We start from the raw sequence: 12668 nt of genomic DNA on the forward strand, positions 1-12668 counted from the left end.
TCATATGAATTAAAAAAAATCAAGCTGCAGTTACATATAATGAATATAAACATGAAAATTCAGTGTAAAGAGCAGCAATATACAAGAAATACAGCATACGAACAAGATCACAGCAACAACAGATTTGCAAATTTGATAAAATAGAAACATGAATAGTGCAAGTAAACAGACCTAAATCCACTAACCACATCCTAGGCTACCTAGCAACCTAAATCCACTACAACATGCATATCTAACTAGCCTAAACATGAATATAAATGGAAAAATAAGAATAACTACGAATGGATAAAAGGGATTGCGTGTTGCGGAACCTGGAAGGCCGAATAAGGAGAATAGGCAGAAAGGTGGCTGGGGGTGGTGGGCACGGCGGCGCGGCTATTCGGGGCAGGGGGAAGACAGGGTAATGGGGGTAGGGGAAGGGAGGTGGGAAAGGGGTGGTGTTGCTGGTGGAAGGGGGGTTGCCGTTGGGACGGTTGGCGGCGGTGGGTGGTGGCGCGGAGGGGAGCAGTGGCGGAGGAGGAGGGAGAAAGAAGAAAGAGGAAGAAAGAAGGGGGAAGGAGGGAGGGGTGTGGGTGGCGGCGGCATCTGGGTGGTGGCGCGGTGGTGGCTGGGTGGTGGTTGTGGTTTGGAGGAGGAGAGAAGGAAGGGGGTGGGGTTCAGGGGGGGTGCGAGAATAGGGTTTTGCGTGACCTGGGGGGTTATAATTTGAATCCACGCGGCCGCGTGGGGCATGCAGTCGCGTGGCTGGAGCGAAAAAGGTGGTTGACGCGATCGCGTGGATGACGCGATCGCGCGGAGGGCAAAAAGAGTAAATGACGCGATCGCATGGGGCATGCGATCGCGTCGCTGGAATTTGTGCTAAACGTACGAATCCAGCATCGTTTCAACGCAACTCTCTGTCTCTTTTGGGGTGTTCGTGCAATCCATGCGATGCGGTCGCGTGGGATTGGTATTGTGTGAGTGACGCGATCGCGTGGGCCATTTGTGCGAAACGCACAGTGACCGCATGATTCCAGCCTAACTTTCTGGACGTTGGATGTTTACGCCAATCTCCAGGGCACGCGGCCGCGTGGATGACGCGGTCGCGTGGGAAGTGTAGTTCGCCATTTGACGCGATCGCATGGGTGATGCGGTCGAATCGCGCACCCTTTTTTTTTACGCATGAAAAATGCAGAATTTAATGATTAATGTGAATGCTATGCATGATCCTAGGTTTAATAAAATAAAATAAAACTCAAAAACAAAACTAAATAAAATTAAAAGTGTAAAAGGAACGATCATACCATGGTGGGTTGTCTCCCACCTAGCACTTTTAGTTAAAGTCCTTAAGTTGGACATTGAAAGGGCTTCCTGTTATAGTGGCTTGTGTTTAAATTCATCTAGAAATCTCCACTAATGCTTGGAATGCCAATAGCCTCCGGGGTCCCAAACTAGGCATGTAAAGCTTCTGAACAGCTTCAAACAGATTGTCAGGCTCCCGGGGTGACGAATGTCAAAATAGATTCCAGGATCCCAAGCCTTGTTTTTAGATCCGCCTCCGTCTTGATCTACATGTTTCCATCCGGGCGGTTTAGAAAGTAGATTCTCACCATGGTAACCAAACGTTTTCCATGATCCATTCGATTGAACATGATACCAATTCGTGCACTTCAAGTTGAAGCGTGGAACCTTATTGAACCTTGTGCACCAGCTCTGAGCACGAGCTATTTCCCTCTTACTCTTAAAGCCGCAGAGAGCTCTAAGCTGGCCATCTGTTTCAAGCAAACCATATTCAAGTGAAAAAGTAAAGTTAAAGGTTAAGGATTGTACCCACTTGAAGCTTGTATTAGGTGGTAATGGCCTTGGGATAGGTGTTTCCAGTGGTTCTGTAAGTTCTGCTCCCTGGTAATCTTCTGTGAATTCCTCCACTTCTTTGCAAGGGTCTTCAAATGCATCATCACCCTGGTCAAAGTCTTCTATGTCTTTCTCATCACTCGAGTCATAGATTGGAGGTTGAGAGAAATCTTTCTCCGCATCATCTTTGTATTCACTTGGGGAAGATACTTCGATCTCAGAGAATTCACTTGCGGATGCAAGTTCATCACTAAGAAAACTTGACTTGTGACTATCATCATCAAGAGAATTTGCTTCTTGTTATTCCGTCTGATTCTTTATAAACGATTTGCCTTGGGGATTGTGCGCTATCCTCCATAGCATTAACTGTAATGTCCTTGACGGATTTCTCTTCAACTCTGGATTCCCATGGAGGTTCAGGATCTCCTAGATCTTCAACCAACTCTTCTTCTTGTACAATGACAGCTTCTTCTACTTGTTCTAATACGAACTCATTCTCTGTCTTGTCCACTGGAGTTTCTAGTGTCTCCTTCATGCTACGCTCTTCATTAGACTGTCCACATGGGGCTGTGGTCGGTCCTTGAATGTTCGCGCGTCTAGAAGCTAATTGAATTACTGCTTGCTCCAGTTGTCGAATGGATGTTTGAAGTCTATTTATTGTTGCCTTGAGGCGAACCTCTGATTCCCGGGGTGATGGATTTGGACATGAAATATAGGGAAGTGGTGGTGCCTGAGGGTGATTGGATTGGAACTGGGGTAGGAAAGGATCGTATGGTGGCGAATGGTGAAGAGAAGCTTGTGAGTGTGGTGGTTCGAGGTTATGTTGAGAGGATGGTTGATGAGCGGATAATTTATACGCTTTTTGACATTGTTTTTAGTATGTTTTTAGTAGGATCTAGTTACTTTTAGGGATGTTTTTAATAGATTTTGTGTTAAATTCACATTTCTGGACTTTACTATGAGTTTGTGTGTTTTTCTGTGATTTCAGGTATTTTCTGGCTGAAATTGAGGGACTTGAGCAGAAATCAGATTCAGAGGTTGAAAAAGGACTGCTGATGTTGTTGGATTCTGACCTCCCTGCACTCAAAGTGGATTTTCTGGAGCTACAGAACTCCAAATGGCGCGCTTCCAATTGCGTTGGAAAGTAGACATCCAGGGCTTTCCAGCAATATATAATAGTCCATACTTTAGCCAAGAATTGACGACGTAAACCGGCGTTCAACGCCAGCCTTCTGCCCAAATCTGGCGTCCAGCGCCAGAAAAGGATCCAAAACCAGAGTTGAACGCCCAAACTGGCACAGAAACTGGCGTTCAACTCCACAAATGGCCTCTGCACGTGTAACACTCAAGCCCAAGCCCAAGCACACACCAAGTGGGCCCCGGAAGTGGATTTATGCATCAATTACTACTCATTTAAACCCTAGTAGCTAGTTTATTATAAATAGGACCTCTTACTAATGTATTAGGCATCTTTTGATCACCTTATGATCCTTTGATCACGTTTTAGGGGGCTGGCCATCTTGGCCATGCCTGGACCTTTCACTTATGTATTTTCAACGGTAGAGTTTCTACACTCCATAGATTAAGGTGTGGAGCTCTGCTGTTCCTCAAAGATTAATGCAAAGTACTACTGTTTTCTATTCAATTCATCTTATTTCGCTTCTAAGATATCCATTCGCACCCAAGAACGTGATGAAGGTGATGATTATGTGTGACGCTCATCATCCTTCTCCCTTATGAATGCGTGCCTGACAAACACTTCTGTTCTACATGAATTAAGCTAGAATGAGTATCTCTTAGATCTCCTAACCAGAATCTTCGTGGCGTAAGCTAGAATGATGGCGGCATTCAAGAGAATCCGGAAGGTCTAAACCTTGTCTGTGGTATTCTGAGTAGGATTCAATGATTGAATGACTGTGACGAGCTTCAAACTCGCGATTGTTGGGCGTTAGTGACAGACGCAAAAGGAGGGTGAATCCTATTCCAGCATGATCGAGAACCGACAGATGAATAGCCGTGCCGTGACAGGGTGCGTGAGCATATTATTCACTGAGAGGAGGGGATGTAGCCACTGACAACGGTGATGCCCTTGCATACAGCCAGCCATGGAAAGGAGTAAGACCGATTGGATGAAGATAGCAGGAAAGCAGAGGTTCAGAGGAACGAAAAGCATCTCCATTCGCTTATCTGAAATTCCTACCAATGAATTACATAAGTATCTCTATCCCTATTTTATTTTATAATATTCGAAAACTCCATTATCACTTTATATCTGCCTGACTGAGATTTACAAGGTGACCATAGCTTGCTTCATACCAACAATCTCCGTGGGATTCGACCCTTACTCACGTAAGGTATTACTTGGACGACCCAGTGCACTTGCTGGTTAGTTGAATGGAGTTGTGAATTCAAATGCCATTACCAGGGATTATTAAGATCCCAATTCATTACACCATGATCTCTTTGGGGTATTTTTGATTTCATACAAATACAAAGAGACTAACTTTGAGGATCACAATTTCGTCCACCAAGTTTTTGGCACCGTTGCCGGGGATTGTTTGTGTTTGGACAACTGACGGTTCATCTTGTTGCTCAGATTAGGTAATTTTCTTTTCGTTTTGTTTTCAAAAATCTTTCAAAAATATTTTCAAAAATCTCTCATCTGTTTTCGAAAAAAAAAAAATAAAAATGTTTTCAAAAATATATTTTTCTTCAAAATTTTTGAGAATGGATTCTAGTGTCCCATATAACATGTTTTAGCTTGGCTGGCTATTAAGCCATGTCTAATTCCCAGGATTTTGATTGAGGACTATGAATTCATTGCTTCCTTTTTCCCAAATATTTTCGAAAAAATAAAATAAAAATCCAAAAAAATTAGAAAATCATAAAAATCAAAAATATTTTCTGTTCCTTGTTTGAGTCTTGAGTCACATTATAAGTTTGGTGTCACTTGCATATGCATCTAGCATTTTTCGAAAATATCATGCATTCATAGTGTTCTTCATGATCTTCAAGTTGTTCTTGGTAAGTCTTCTTGTTTGATCTTGATGATTTTTGTGTTTTGTGTCTTTTCATGTTTATCATATGCATTCTTGAATTCTTAGTGTCTAAGCATTAAAGAATTCTAAGTTTGGTGTCTTGCATGTTTTCTTTGCATTAAAAATTTTTCAAAAATGTGTTCTTGATGTTCATCATGATCTTCATAATGTTCTTGGTGTTCATCTTGACATTCATAGCATTATTGCATGCATTCATTGTTTTGATCTAAAAATTTCATGCATTGCATAATTTTCACGTTTTTCATAAAAATTTCAAAAATCAAAAAAATATCTTTCCTTTTTTCTCTCATCAAATTCGAAAATTTGAGTTGACTTTTTCAAAAATTTTGAAAATCAAATTGTTTCTCATAAGTCAAATCAAATTTTCAATTTGAAAATCTTATCTTTTTCAAAATCTTTTTCAAAAATCAAATCTTTTTCAAAATTCTTAGTTATTTTCGAAAATTTCAAAAAAAAAATATTTTTCAAAAATCTTTTTCTTATTTTTAATCAAATTTTCGAAAATAACATAAACAATTAATGTTTTGATTCAAAAATTTGAAGTTTGTTACTTGCTTGTTAAGAAAGATTCAAACTTTAAGTTCTAGAATCATATCTTATGATTTCTTATGAATCAAGTCATTAATTGAGATTTTAAAAATCAAATCTTTTTCAAAAGTAATTCCAATCATATCTTTTCAAAAATATCTTCTTATCTTATCTTTTTCAAAAATATCTTTTCAAAATATCTTTTCTAACTTCCTAACTTCTTATCTTTTCAAAATTTGTTTCAACTAACTAACTAACTTTTTGTTTGTTTCTTAACTTTTTCAAAACCTCCTAACTAACTCTCTCTCTCTCTCACTTTCGAAAATATCTTCCTTCTTTTTCAAAAAAATATCTTTTCAAAATATCTTTTCTAACTTCCTAACTTCCTATCTTTTCAAAATTTGTTTCAACTAACTAACTATTTTTTTGTTTGTTTCTTAACTTTTTCAAAACCACCTAACTAACTCTCTCTCTCTCATTTTCAAAAATATCTCTCCCCTTTTTCAAGATTTCTTTTTAATTTATTAATTATTTCAATATAAAAAAAAAATTTCGAAAAAAAATACTAACAATTTTCAAAAAACAATTTTCAAAAATCACTAACTCTTTTTCAAAATAATTTTCGAAAATTATTCCTCCCCCATCTCATTCTATTTATTCATTCATGTCCTAACATCCCATCTCACATTCCAATCCTCACAGTTGTGTTTCTTCCTTTACATCACATCCTTTATCTCCCCCTCTTCTTCTACTTACAAAGGGATCCCTATACTGTGGTATAAAGGATCTCTATTATTATTATCATTTTTCTGGCCATTCTTCCTTGTCATATGAGCAGGAGCAAGGATAAGAACATTCTTGTGGAAGCAGATCCAGAACCTGAAAGGACTCTGAAGAGAAAATTAAGAGAAGCTAAAATACAACAATCCAGAGATAACCTTTCAGAAATTTTCGAACAGGCAGAGGAGATGGCAGCCGAAAATAATAATAATGAAAGGAGGATGCTTGGTGACTTTACTGCACCTAATTCCAATTTACATGGAAGAAGCATCTCCATTCCTGCCATTGGAGCAAACAACTTTGAGCTGAAACCTCAATTAGTTTCTCTGATGCAGCAGAACTGCAAGTTTCATGGACTTCCATCTGAAGATCCTTTTCAGTTCTTAACTGAATTCTTGCAGATATATGATACTGTTAAGACTAATGGAGTAGATCCTGAAGTCTACAAGCTCATGCTTTTCCCTTTTGCTGTAAGAGACAGAGCTAGATTATGGTTGGATTCTCAACCTAAAGACAGCCTGAACTCTTGGGATAAGCTGGTCACGGCTTTCTTAGCTAAGTACTTTCCTCCTCAAAAGCTGAGCAAGCTTAGAGCTGATGTTCAAACCTTCAGACAGAAAGAAGGTGAATCTCTCTATGAAGCTTGGGAAAGATACAAACAGTTGACCAAAAAGTGTCCTTCTGACATGCTTTCAGAATGGACCATCCTGGATATATTCTATGATGGTTTATCTGAGCTATCAAAGATGTCATTGGACACTTCTACAGGTGGATCCATTCACCTAAAGAAAACGCCTGCAGAAGCTCAAGAACTCATTGACATGGTTGCTAATAACCAGTTCATGTACACTTCTGAAAGGAATCCTGTGAGTAATGGGACGCCTATGAAGAAGGGAGTTCTTGAAGTTGATACTCTGAATGCCATATTGGCTCAGAACAAAATATTGACTCAGCAAGTCAATATGATTTCTCAGAGTCTGCATGGAATGCAAGCTGCATCCAACAGTACTCAAGAGGCATCTTCTGAAGAAGAAGCCTATGATCCTGAGAACCCTGCAATAGCAGAGGTAAATTACTTAGGTGAACCTTATGGAAACACCTATAACTCAACATGGAGAAATCATCCAAATTTCTCATGGAAGGATCAAAAGCCCCAACAAGGCCTTAATAATGGTGGAAGAAACAGGTTTAGCAATAGCAAGCCTTTTCCATCATCAACTCAGCAACAGACAGAGAACTCTGAGCAAAATGCTTCTAATTTAGCAAATCTAGTCTCTGATCTATCTAAGGCCACTGTAAGTTTCATGAATGAAACAAGATCTTCCATTAGAAATCTGGAAGCACAAGTGGGCCAGCTGAGTAAAAGGATCACTGAAATCCCTCCTAGTACTCTCCCAAGCAATACAGAAGAGAACCCAAAAGGAGAGTGCAACGCCATTGACATAAGCGCCATGGCCGAACTCGTAAGGGAAGGAGAGGACGTGAATCCCAAGGAGGAAGACCTCCTGGGACGTCCAGTGATCAATAAGGAGCTTCCCTCTGGGGAACTAAAGGACTCTGAGGCTCATATAGAGACCATAGAGATTCCATTGAACCTCCTTATACCCTTCATGAGCCCTGATGAGTATTCCTCTTCTGAAGAGAATGAGGATGTCACTGAAGAGCAAACTGCCAAGTTTCTTGGTGCAATCATGAAGCTGAATGCCAAATTATTTGGCATTGATGCTTGGGAAGTTGAACCTCCCTTGTTCATCAATGAACTAAGTGATCTGGATCAACTGACATTGCCTCAGAAGAGACAGGATCCTGGAAAGTTCATAATACCTTGTACCATAGGCACCATGATCTTTAAGGCTCTGTGTGACCTTGGTTCAGGTATAAACCTCATGCCCCTCTCTGTAATAGAGAAACTGGGAATCTATGAGGTGCAAGATGCTAAAATCTCACTAGAGATGGCAGACAGCTCAAGAAAACAGGCTTATGGACAAGTAGAAGATGTATTAGTAAAGGTTGAGGGCCTTTACATACCTACTGATTTCATAGTCTTGGATACTGGAAAGGAAGAGGATGAATCCATCATCCTAGGAAGACCTTTCTTGGCCACAGCAAGAGCTGTGATTGATGTTGACAGAGGTGAAATAGTCCTTCAATGGAATGAGAACTCCCTTGTGTTTAAAACTCAAGGATCTCCCTCTGCAACCATGGAGAGGAAGCAGGAAAAGCTTCTCTCCAAGCAGAGTCAACCAGAGCCCCCACAGTCAAACTCTAAGTTTGGTGTTGGGAGGCCACAACCAAACTCTAAGTTTGGTGTTGAACTCCCATATCCAAACTCTAAGTTTGGTGTTGGAGAGTCTCAACAAAGCTCTGCACATCTGTGAGGCTCCATGAGAGCCCTCTGTCAAGCTATTGACATTAAAGAAGCGCTTGTTGGGAGGCAACCCAATGTGTATCTAATTCTTATTTTTATTGTTTTTCATGTTTTCTTAGGTTCATGATCATGTGGAGTCACAAAATAAACAAAAAAATTAAAAACGGAATCAAAAACAGCAGAAGAAAAATCACACCCTGGAGGAGCATCTTTCTGGCGTTCAAACGCCAGAACAGAGCATAGTTCTGGCGCTGAACGCCCAGAATGGGAGCATCCTGGCACTGAACGCCCAGAACAAGCATGGTTCTGGCGTTCAACGCCAGAAATGGCAGCAAATGGGCGTTGAACGCCCAAAATAGGCACCAACCTGGCGCTGAACGCCCAGAGTTGTGTGCAAAGGCATTTTACATGCCTAATTTGGTGCAGGGATGTAAATGCCTTGACACCTCAGGATCTGTGGACCCCACAGGATCCCCACCTACCTCATCATCTCTCTTTCCATTCATGATCATCCCTTCTGTTATCCATTTACCACTCACATCCATACACCCACTACCTTCAAAATTCAACATCTCTCTCCCACCCAATCCCACCCATATGGCCGAATACACACTCCCATCCATCTCCTCCATATCTTCTTATTCTTCTATTCTTTCTTCTTTTGCTCGAGGGCGAGCAACATTTTAAGTTTGGTGTGGTGAAAAGCATAGCTTTTTTGTTTTTCTCCATAACCATTGATGGCACCTAAGGCCAGAGAGGCCTCTAGAAAGAGGAAAGGGAAGACAAAAGCTTCCATCAAGGGTCTATAGCTCAGTGGTAGAACATTTGACTGCAAATCAAGAGATCCCTGAGATACCTCAGGGGATACATTTTCTTCCACACAATTATTGGAAGCAACTAAGGGTGGAACATCAAGAGCACTCCATCATCCTTCATGAAATCAGAGAAGATCTAAAAGCAATGAAGGAGGAGCAGTAAAGACAAGGAAGAGACATAGAAGAGCTCAAGGACATCACCAAGGTGGACTCATTCCTTGTTCTTACTTTCTCTGTTTTTTCATTTTCTATGTGCTTATCTGTGTTTGTGTCTTCATTACATGATCATTAGTAGTTAGTAACTCTGTCTTAAAGATATGAATGTCCTATGAATCCATCACCCCTCTTAAAAGAAAAATGTTTTAATTCAAAAGAACAAGAAGTACATGAGTTTCGAATTTATCCTTGAACTTAGTTTAATTATATTGATGTGGTGACAATGCTTCTTGTTTTCTGAATGTATGCTTGAACAGTGCATATGTCTTTTGAAGTTGTTGTTTAAGAATGTTAAATATGTTGGCTCTTGAAAGAATGATGACTAGGAGACATGTTATTTGATAATCTGAAAAATCATAAAAATGATTCTTGAAGCAAGAAAAAGCAGCAAAGAACAAAGCTTGCAGAAAAAAAAAAAAAGAAAAAAAAAATAGGCGAAAAAAAAATAGAAAGAAAAAGAAAAAGCAAGCAGAAAAAGCCAATAACCCTTAAAACCAAAAGGCAAGGGCAACTAAAAAGGATCCCAAGGCTTTGAGCATCAGTGGATAGGAGGGCCTAAAGGAATAAAATCCTGGTCTAAGCGGCTAAACCAAGCTATCCCTAACCATGTGTTTGTGGCGTGTAGGTGTCAAGTGAAAACTTGAGACTGAGCGGTTAAAGTCAAGGTCCAAAGCAAAAACAAAGAGTGTGCTTAAGAACCCTGGACACCTCTAATTGGGGACTCTAAGCAAAGCTGAGTCACAATCTGAAAAGGTTCACCCAATTATGTGTCTGTGGCATTTATGTATCCGGTGGTAATACTGGAAAACAAAGTGCTTAGGGCCACGGCCAAGACTCATAAGGAAGCTGTGTTCAAGAATCATCATACTGAACTAGGAGAGTCAATAACACTATCTGAAATCTGAGTTCCTATAGATGCCAATCATTCTGAACCTCAATGGATAAAGTGAGATGCCAAAACTATTCAAGAGGCAAAAAGCTATAAGTCCCGCTCATATGATTGAAGCTCTGTTTCATTGATAGTTTGGAATTTATAGTATATTCTATTCTTTTTATCCTATTTTGATTTTTAGTTGCTTGAGGATAAGAAACAATTTAAGTTTGGTGTTGTGATGAGCGGATAATTTATACGCTTTTTGACATTGTTTTTAGTATGTTTTTAGTAGGATCTAGTTACTTTTAGGGATGTTTTTAATAGATTTTGTGTTAAATTCACATTTCTGGACTTTACTATGAGTTTGTGTGTTTTTCTGTGATTTCAGGTATTTTCTGGCTGAAATTGAGGGACTTGAGCAGAAATCAGATTCAGAGGTTGAAAAAGGACTGCTGATGCTGTTGGATTCTGACCTCCCTGCACTCAAAGTGGATTTTCTGGAGCTACATAACTCGAAATGGCGCGCTTCCAATTGCGTTGGAAAGTAGACATCCAGGGCTTTCCAGCAATATATAATAGTCCATACTTTAGCCAAGCATTGACGACGTAAACTGGCGTTCAACGCCAGCCTTCTGCCCAAATCTGGCGTCCAGCGCCAGAAAAGGATCCAAAACCAGAGTTGAACGCCCAAACTGGCACAGAAACTGGCGTTCAACTCCACAAATGGCCTCTGCACGTGTAACACTCAAGCCCAAGCCCAAGCACACACCAAGTGGGCCCCGGAAGTGGATTTATGCATCAATTACTACTCATGTAAACCCTAGTAGCTAGTTTATTATAAATAGGACCTCTTACTATTGTATTAGGCATCTTTTGATCACCTTATGATCCTTTGATCACGTTTTAGGGGGCTGGCCATCTCGGCCATGCCTGGACCTTTCACTTATGTATTTTCAACGGTAGAGTTTCTACACTCCATAGATTAAGGTGTGGAGCTCTGCTGTTCCTCAAAGATTAATGCAAAGTACTACTGTTTTCTATTCAATTCATCTTATTTCGCTTCTAAGATATCCATTCACACCCAAGAACGTGATGAAGGTGATGATTATGTGTGACGCTCATCATCCTTCTCCCTTATGAATGCGTGCCTGACAAACACTTCTATTCTACATGAATTAAGCTAGAATGAGTATCTCTTAGATCTCCTAACCAGAATCTTCGTGGCGTAAGCTAGAATGATGGCGGCATTCAAGAGAATTCGGAAGGTCTAAACCTTGTCTGTGGTATTCTGAGTAGGATTCAATGATTGAATGACTGTGACGAGCTTCAAACTCGCGATTGTTGGGCGTTAGTGACAGACGCAAAAGGAGGGTGAATCCTATTCCAGCATGATCGAGAACCGACAGATGAATAGCCGTGCCGTGACAGGGTGTGTGAGCATATTATTCACTGAGAGGAGGGGATGTAGCCACTGACAACGGTGATGCCCTTGCATACAGCCAGCCATGGAAAGGAGTAAGACCGATTGGATGAAGATAGCAGGAAAGCAGAGGTTCAGAGGAACGAAAAGCATCTCCATTCGCTTATCTGAAATTCCTACCAATGAATTACATAAGTATCTCTATCCCTATTTTATTTTATAATATTCGAAAACTCCATTATCACTTTATATCTGCCTGACTGAGATTTACAAGGTGACCATAGCTTGCTTCATACCAACAATCTCCGTGGGATTCGACCCTTACTCACGTAAGGTATTACTTGGACGACCCAGTGCACTTGCTGGTTAGTTGTATCGAAGTTGTGACAATTATGAATTAAGATCAAAGCACCAAGCTTTGGAGCCATTACCAGGGATTGTTCGAGCCTGGAGATCACAATTTCGTGCACCAATGGTCTATAGGCACGGGGTGGGGCTTGTTGGTAGTTACAAGGTTGTCCACCATATCTATCGGCTGGGTTTGTAGTGTAGAATGGTCGTTGTCCATGATATCTTGGAGGGTGTTGTTGCCTGAAGGGTTGATTAGATCCTCCTGGCTCCATCCATTCTTGATTGGTCTGACTTTGATGCATATTCGTGCTGTAACTTTCATTCCTTTCAACAACATTAGAACCAAACTCAAAGCGAAAGGGGTGAGAATTCATAGTAGCTAAAAGAAATAAAGAGGGGAAAAAGAAAGACAACTAAACAAGTA

The 12668-nt window shown here is 40.4% G+C and overlaps 1 non-coding gene across 1 annotated transcript; it reads right to left on the reverse strand.

Moving 5' to 3' along the window:
* Positions 1-6784: 6784 nt before the first annotated feature.
* Positions 6785-6892, reverse strand: LOC148553301 (small nucleolar RNA R71). Its single transcript, XR_015893814.1, has one exon. It is a non-coding gene; the product is annotated as a small nucleolar RNA R71 (small nucleolar RNA).
* Positions 6893-12668: the final 5776 nt, after the last annotated feature.

The sequence above is a fragment of the Arachis ipaensis genome, chromosome B7 (assembly GCF_059453495.1).
Source record: "Arachis ipaensis isolate K30076 ecotype BB chromosome B7, ASM5945349v1, whole genome shotgun sequence".
Lineage (NCBI taxonomy): Eukaryota > Viridiplantae > Streptophyta > Magnoliopsida > Fabales > Fabaceae > Arachis > Arachis ipaensis.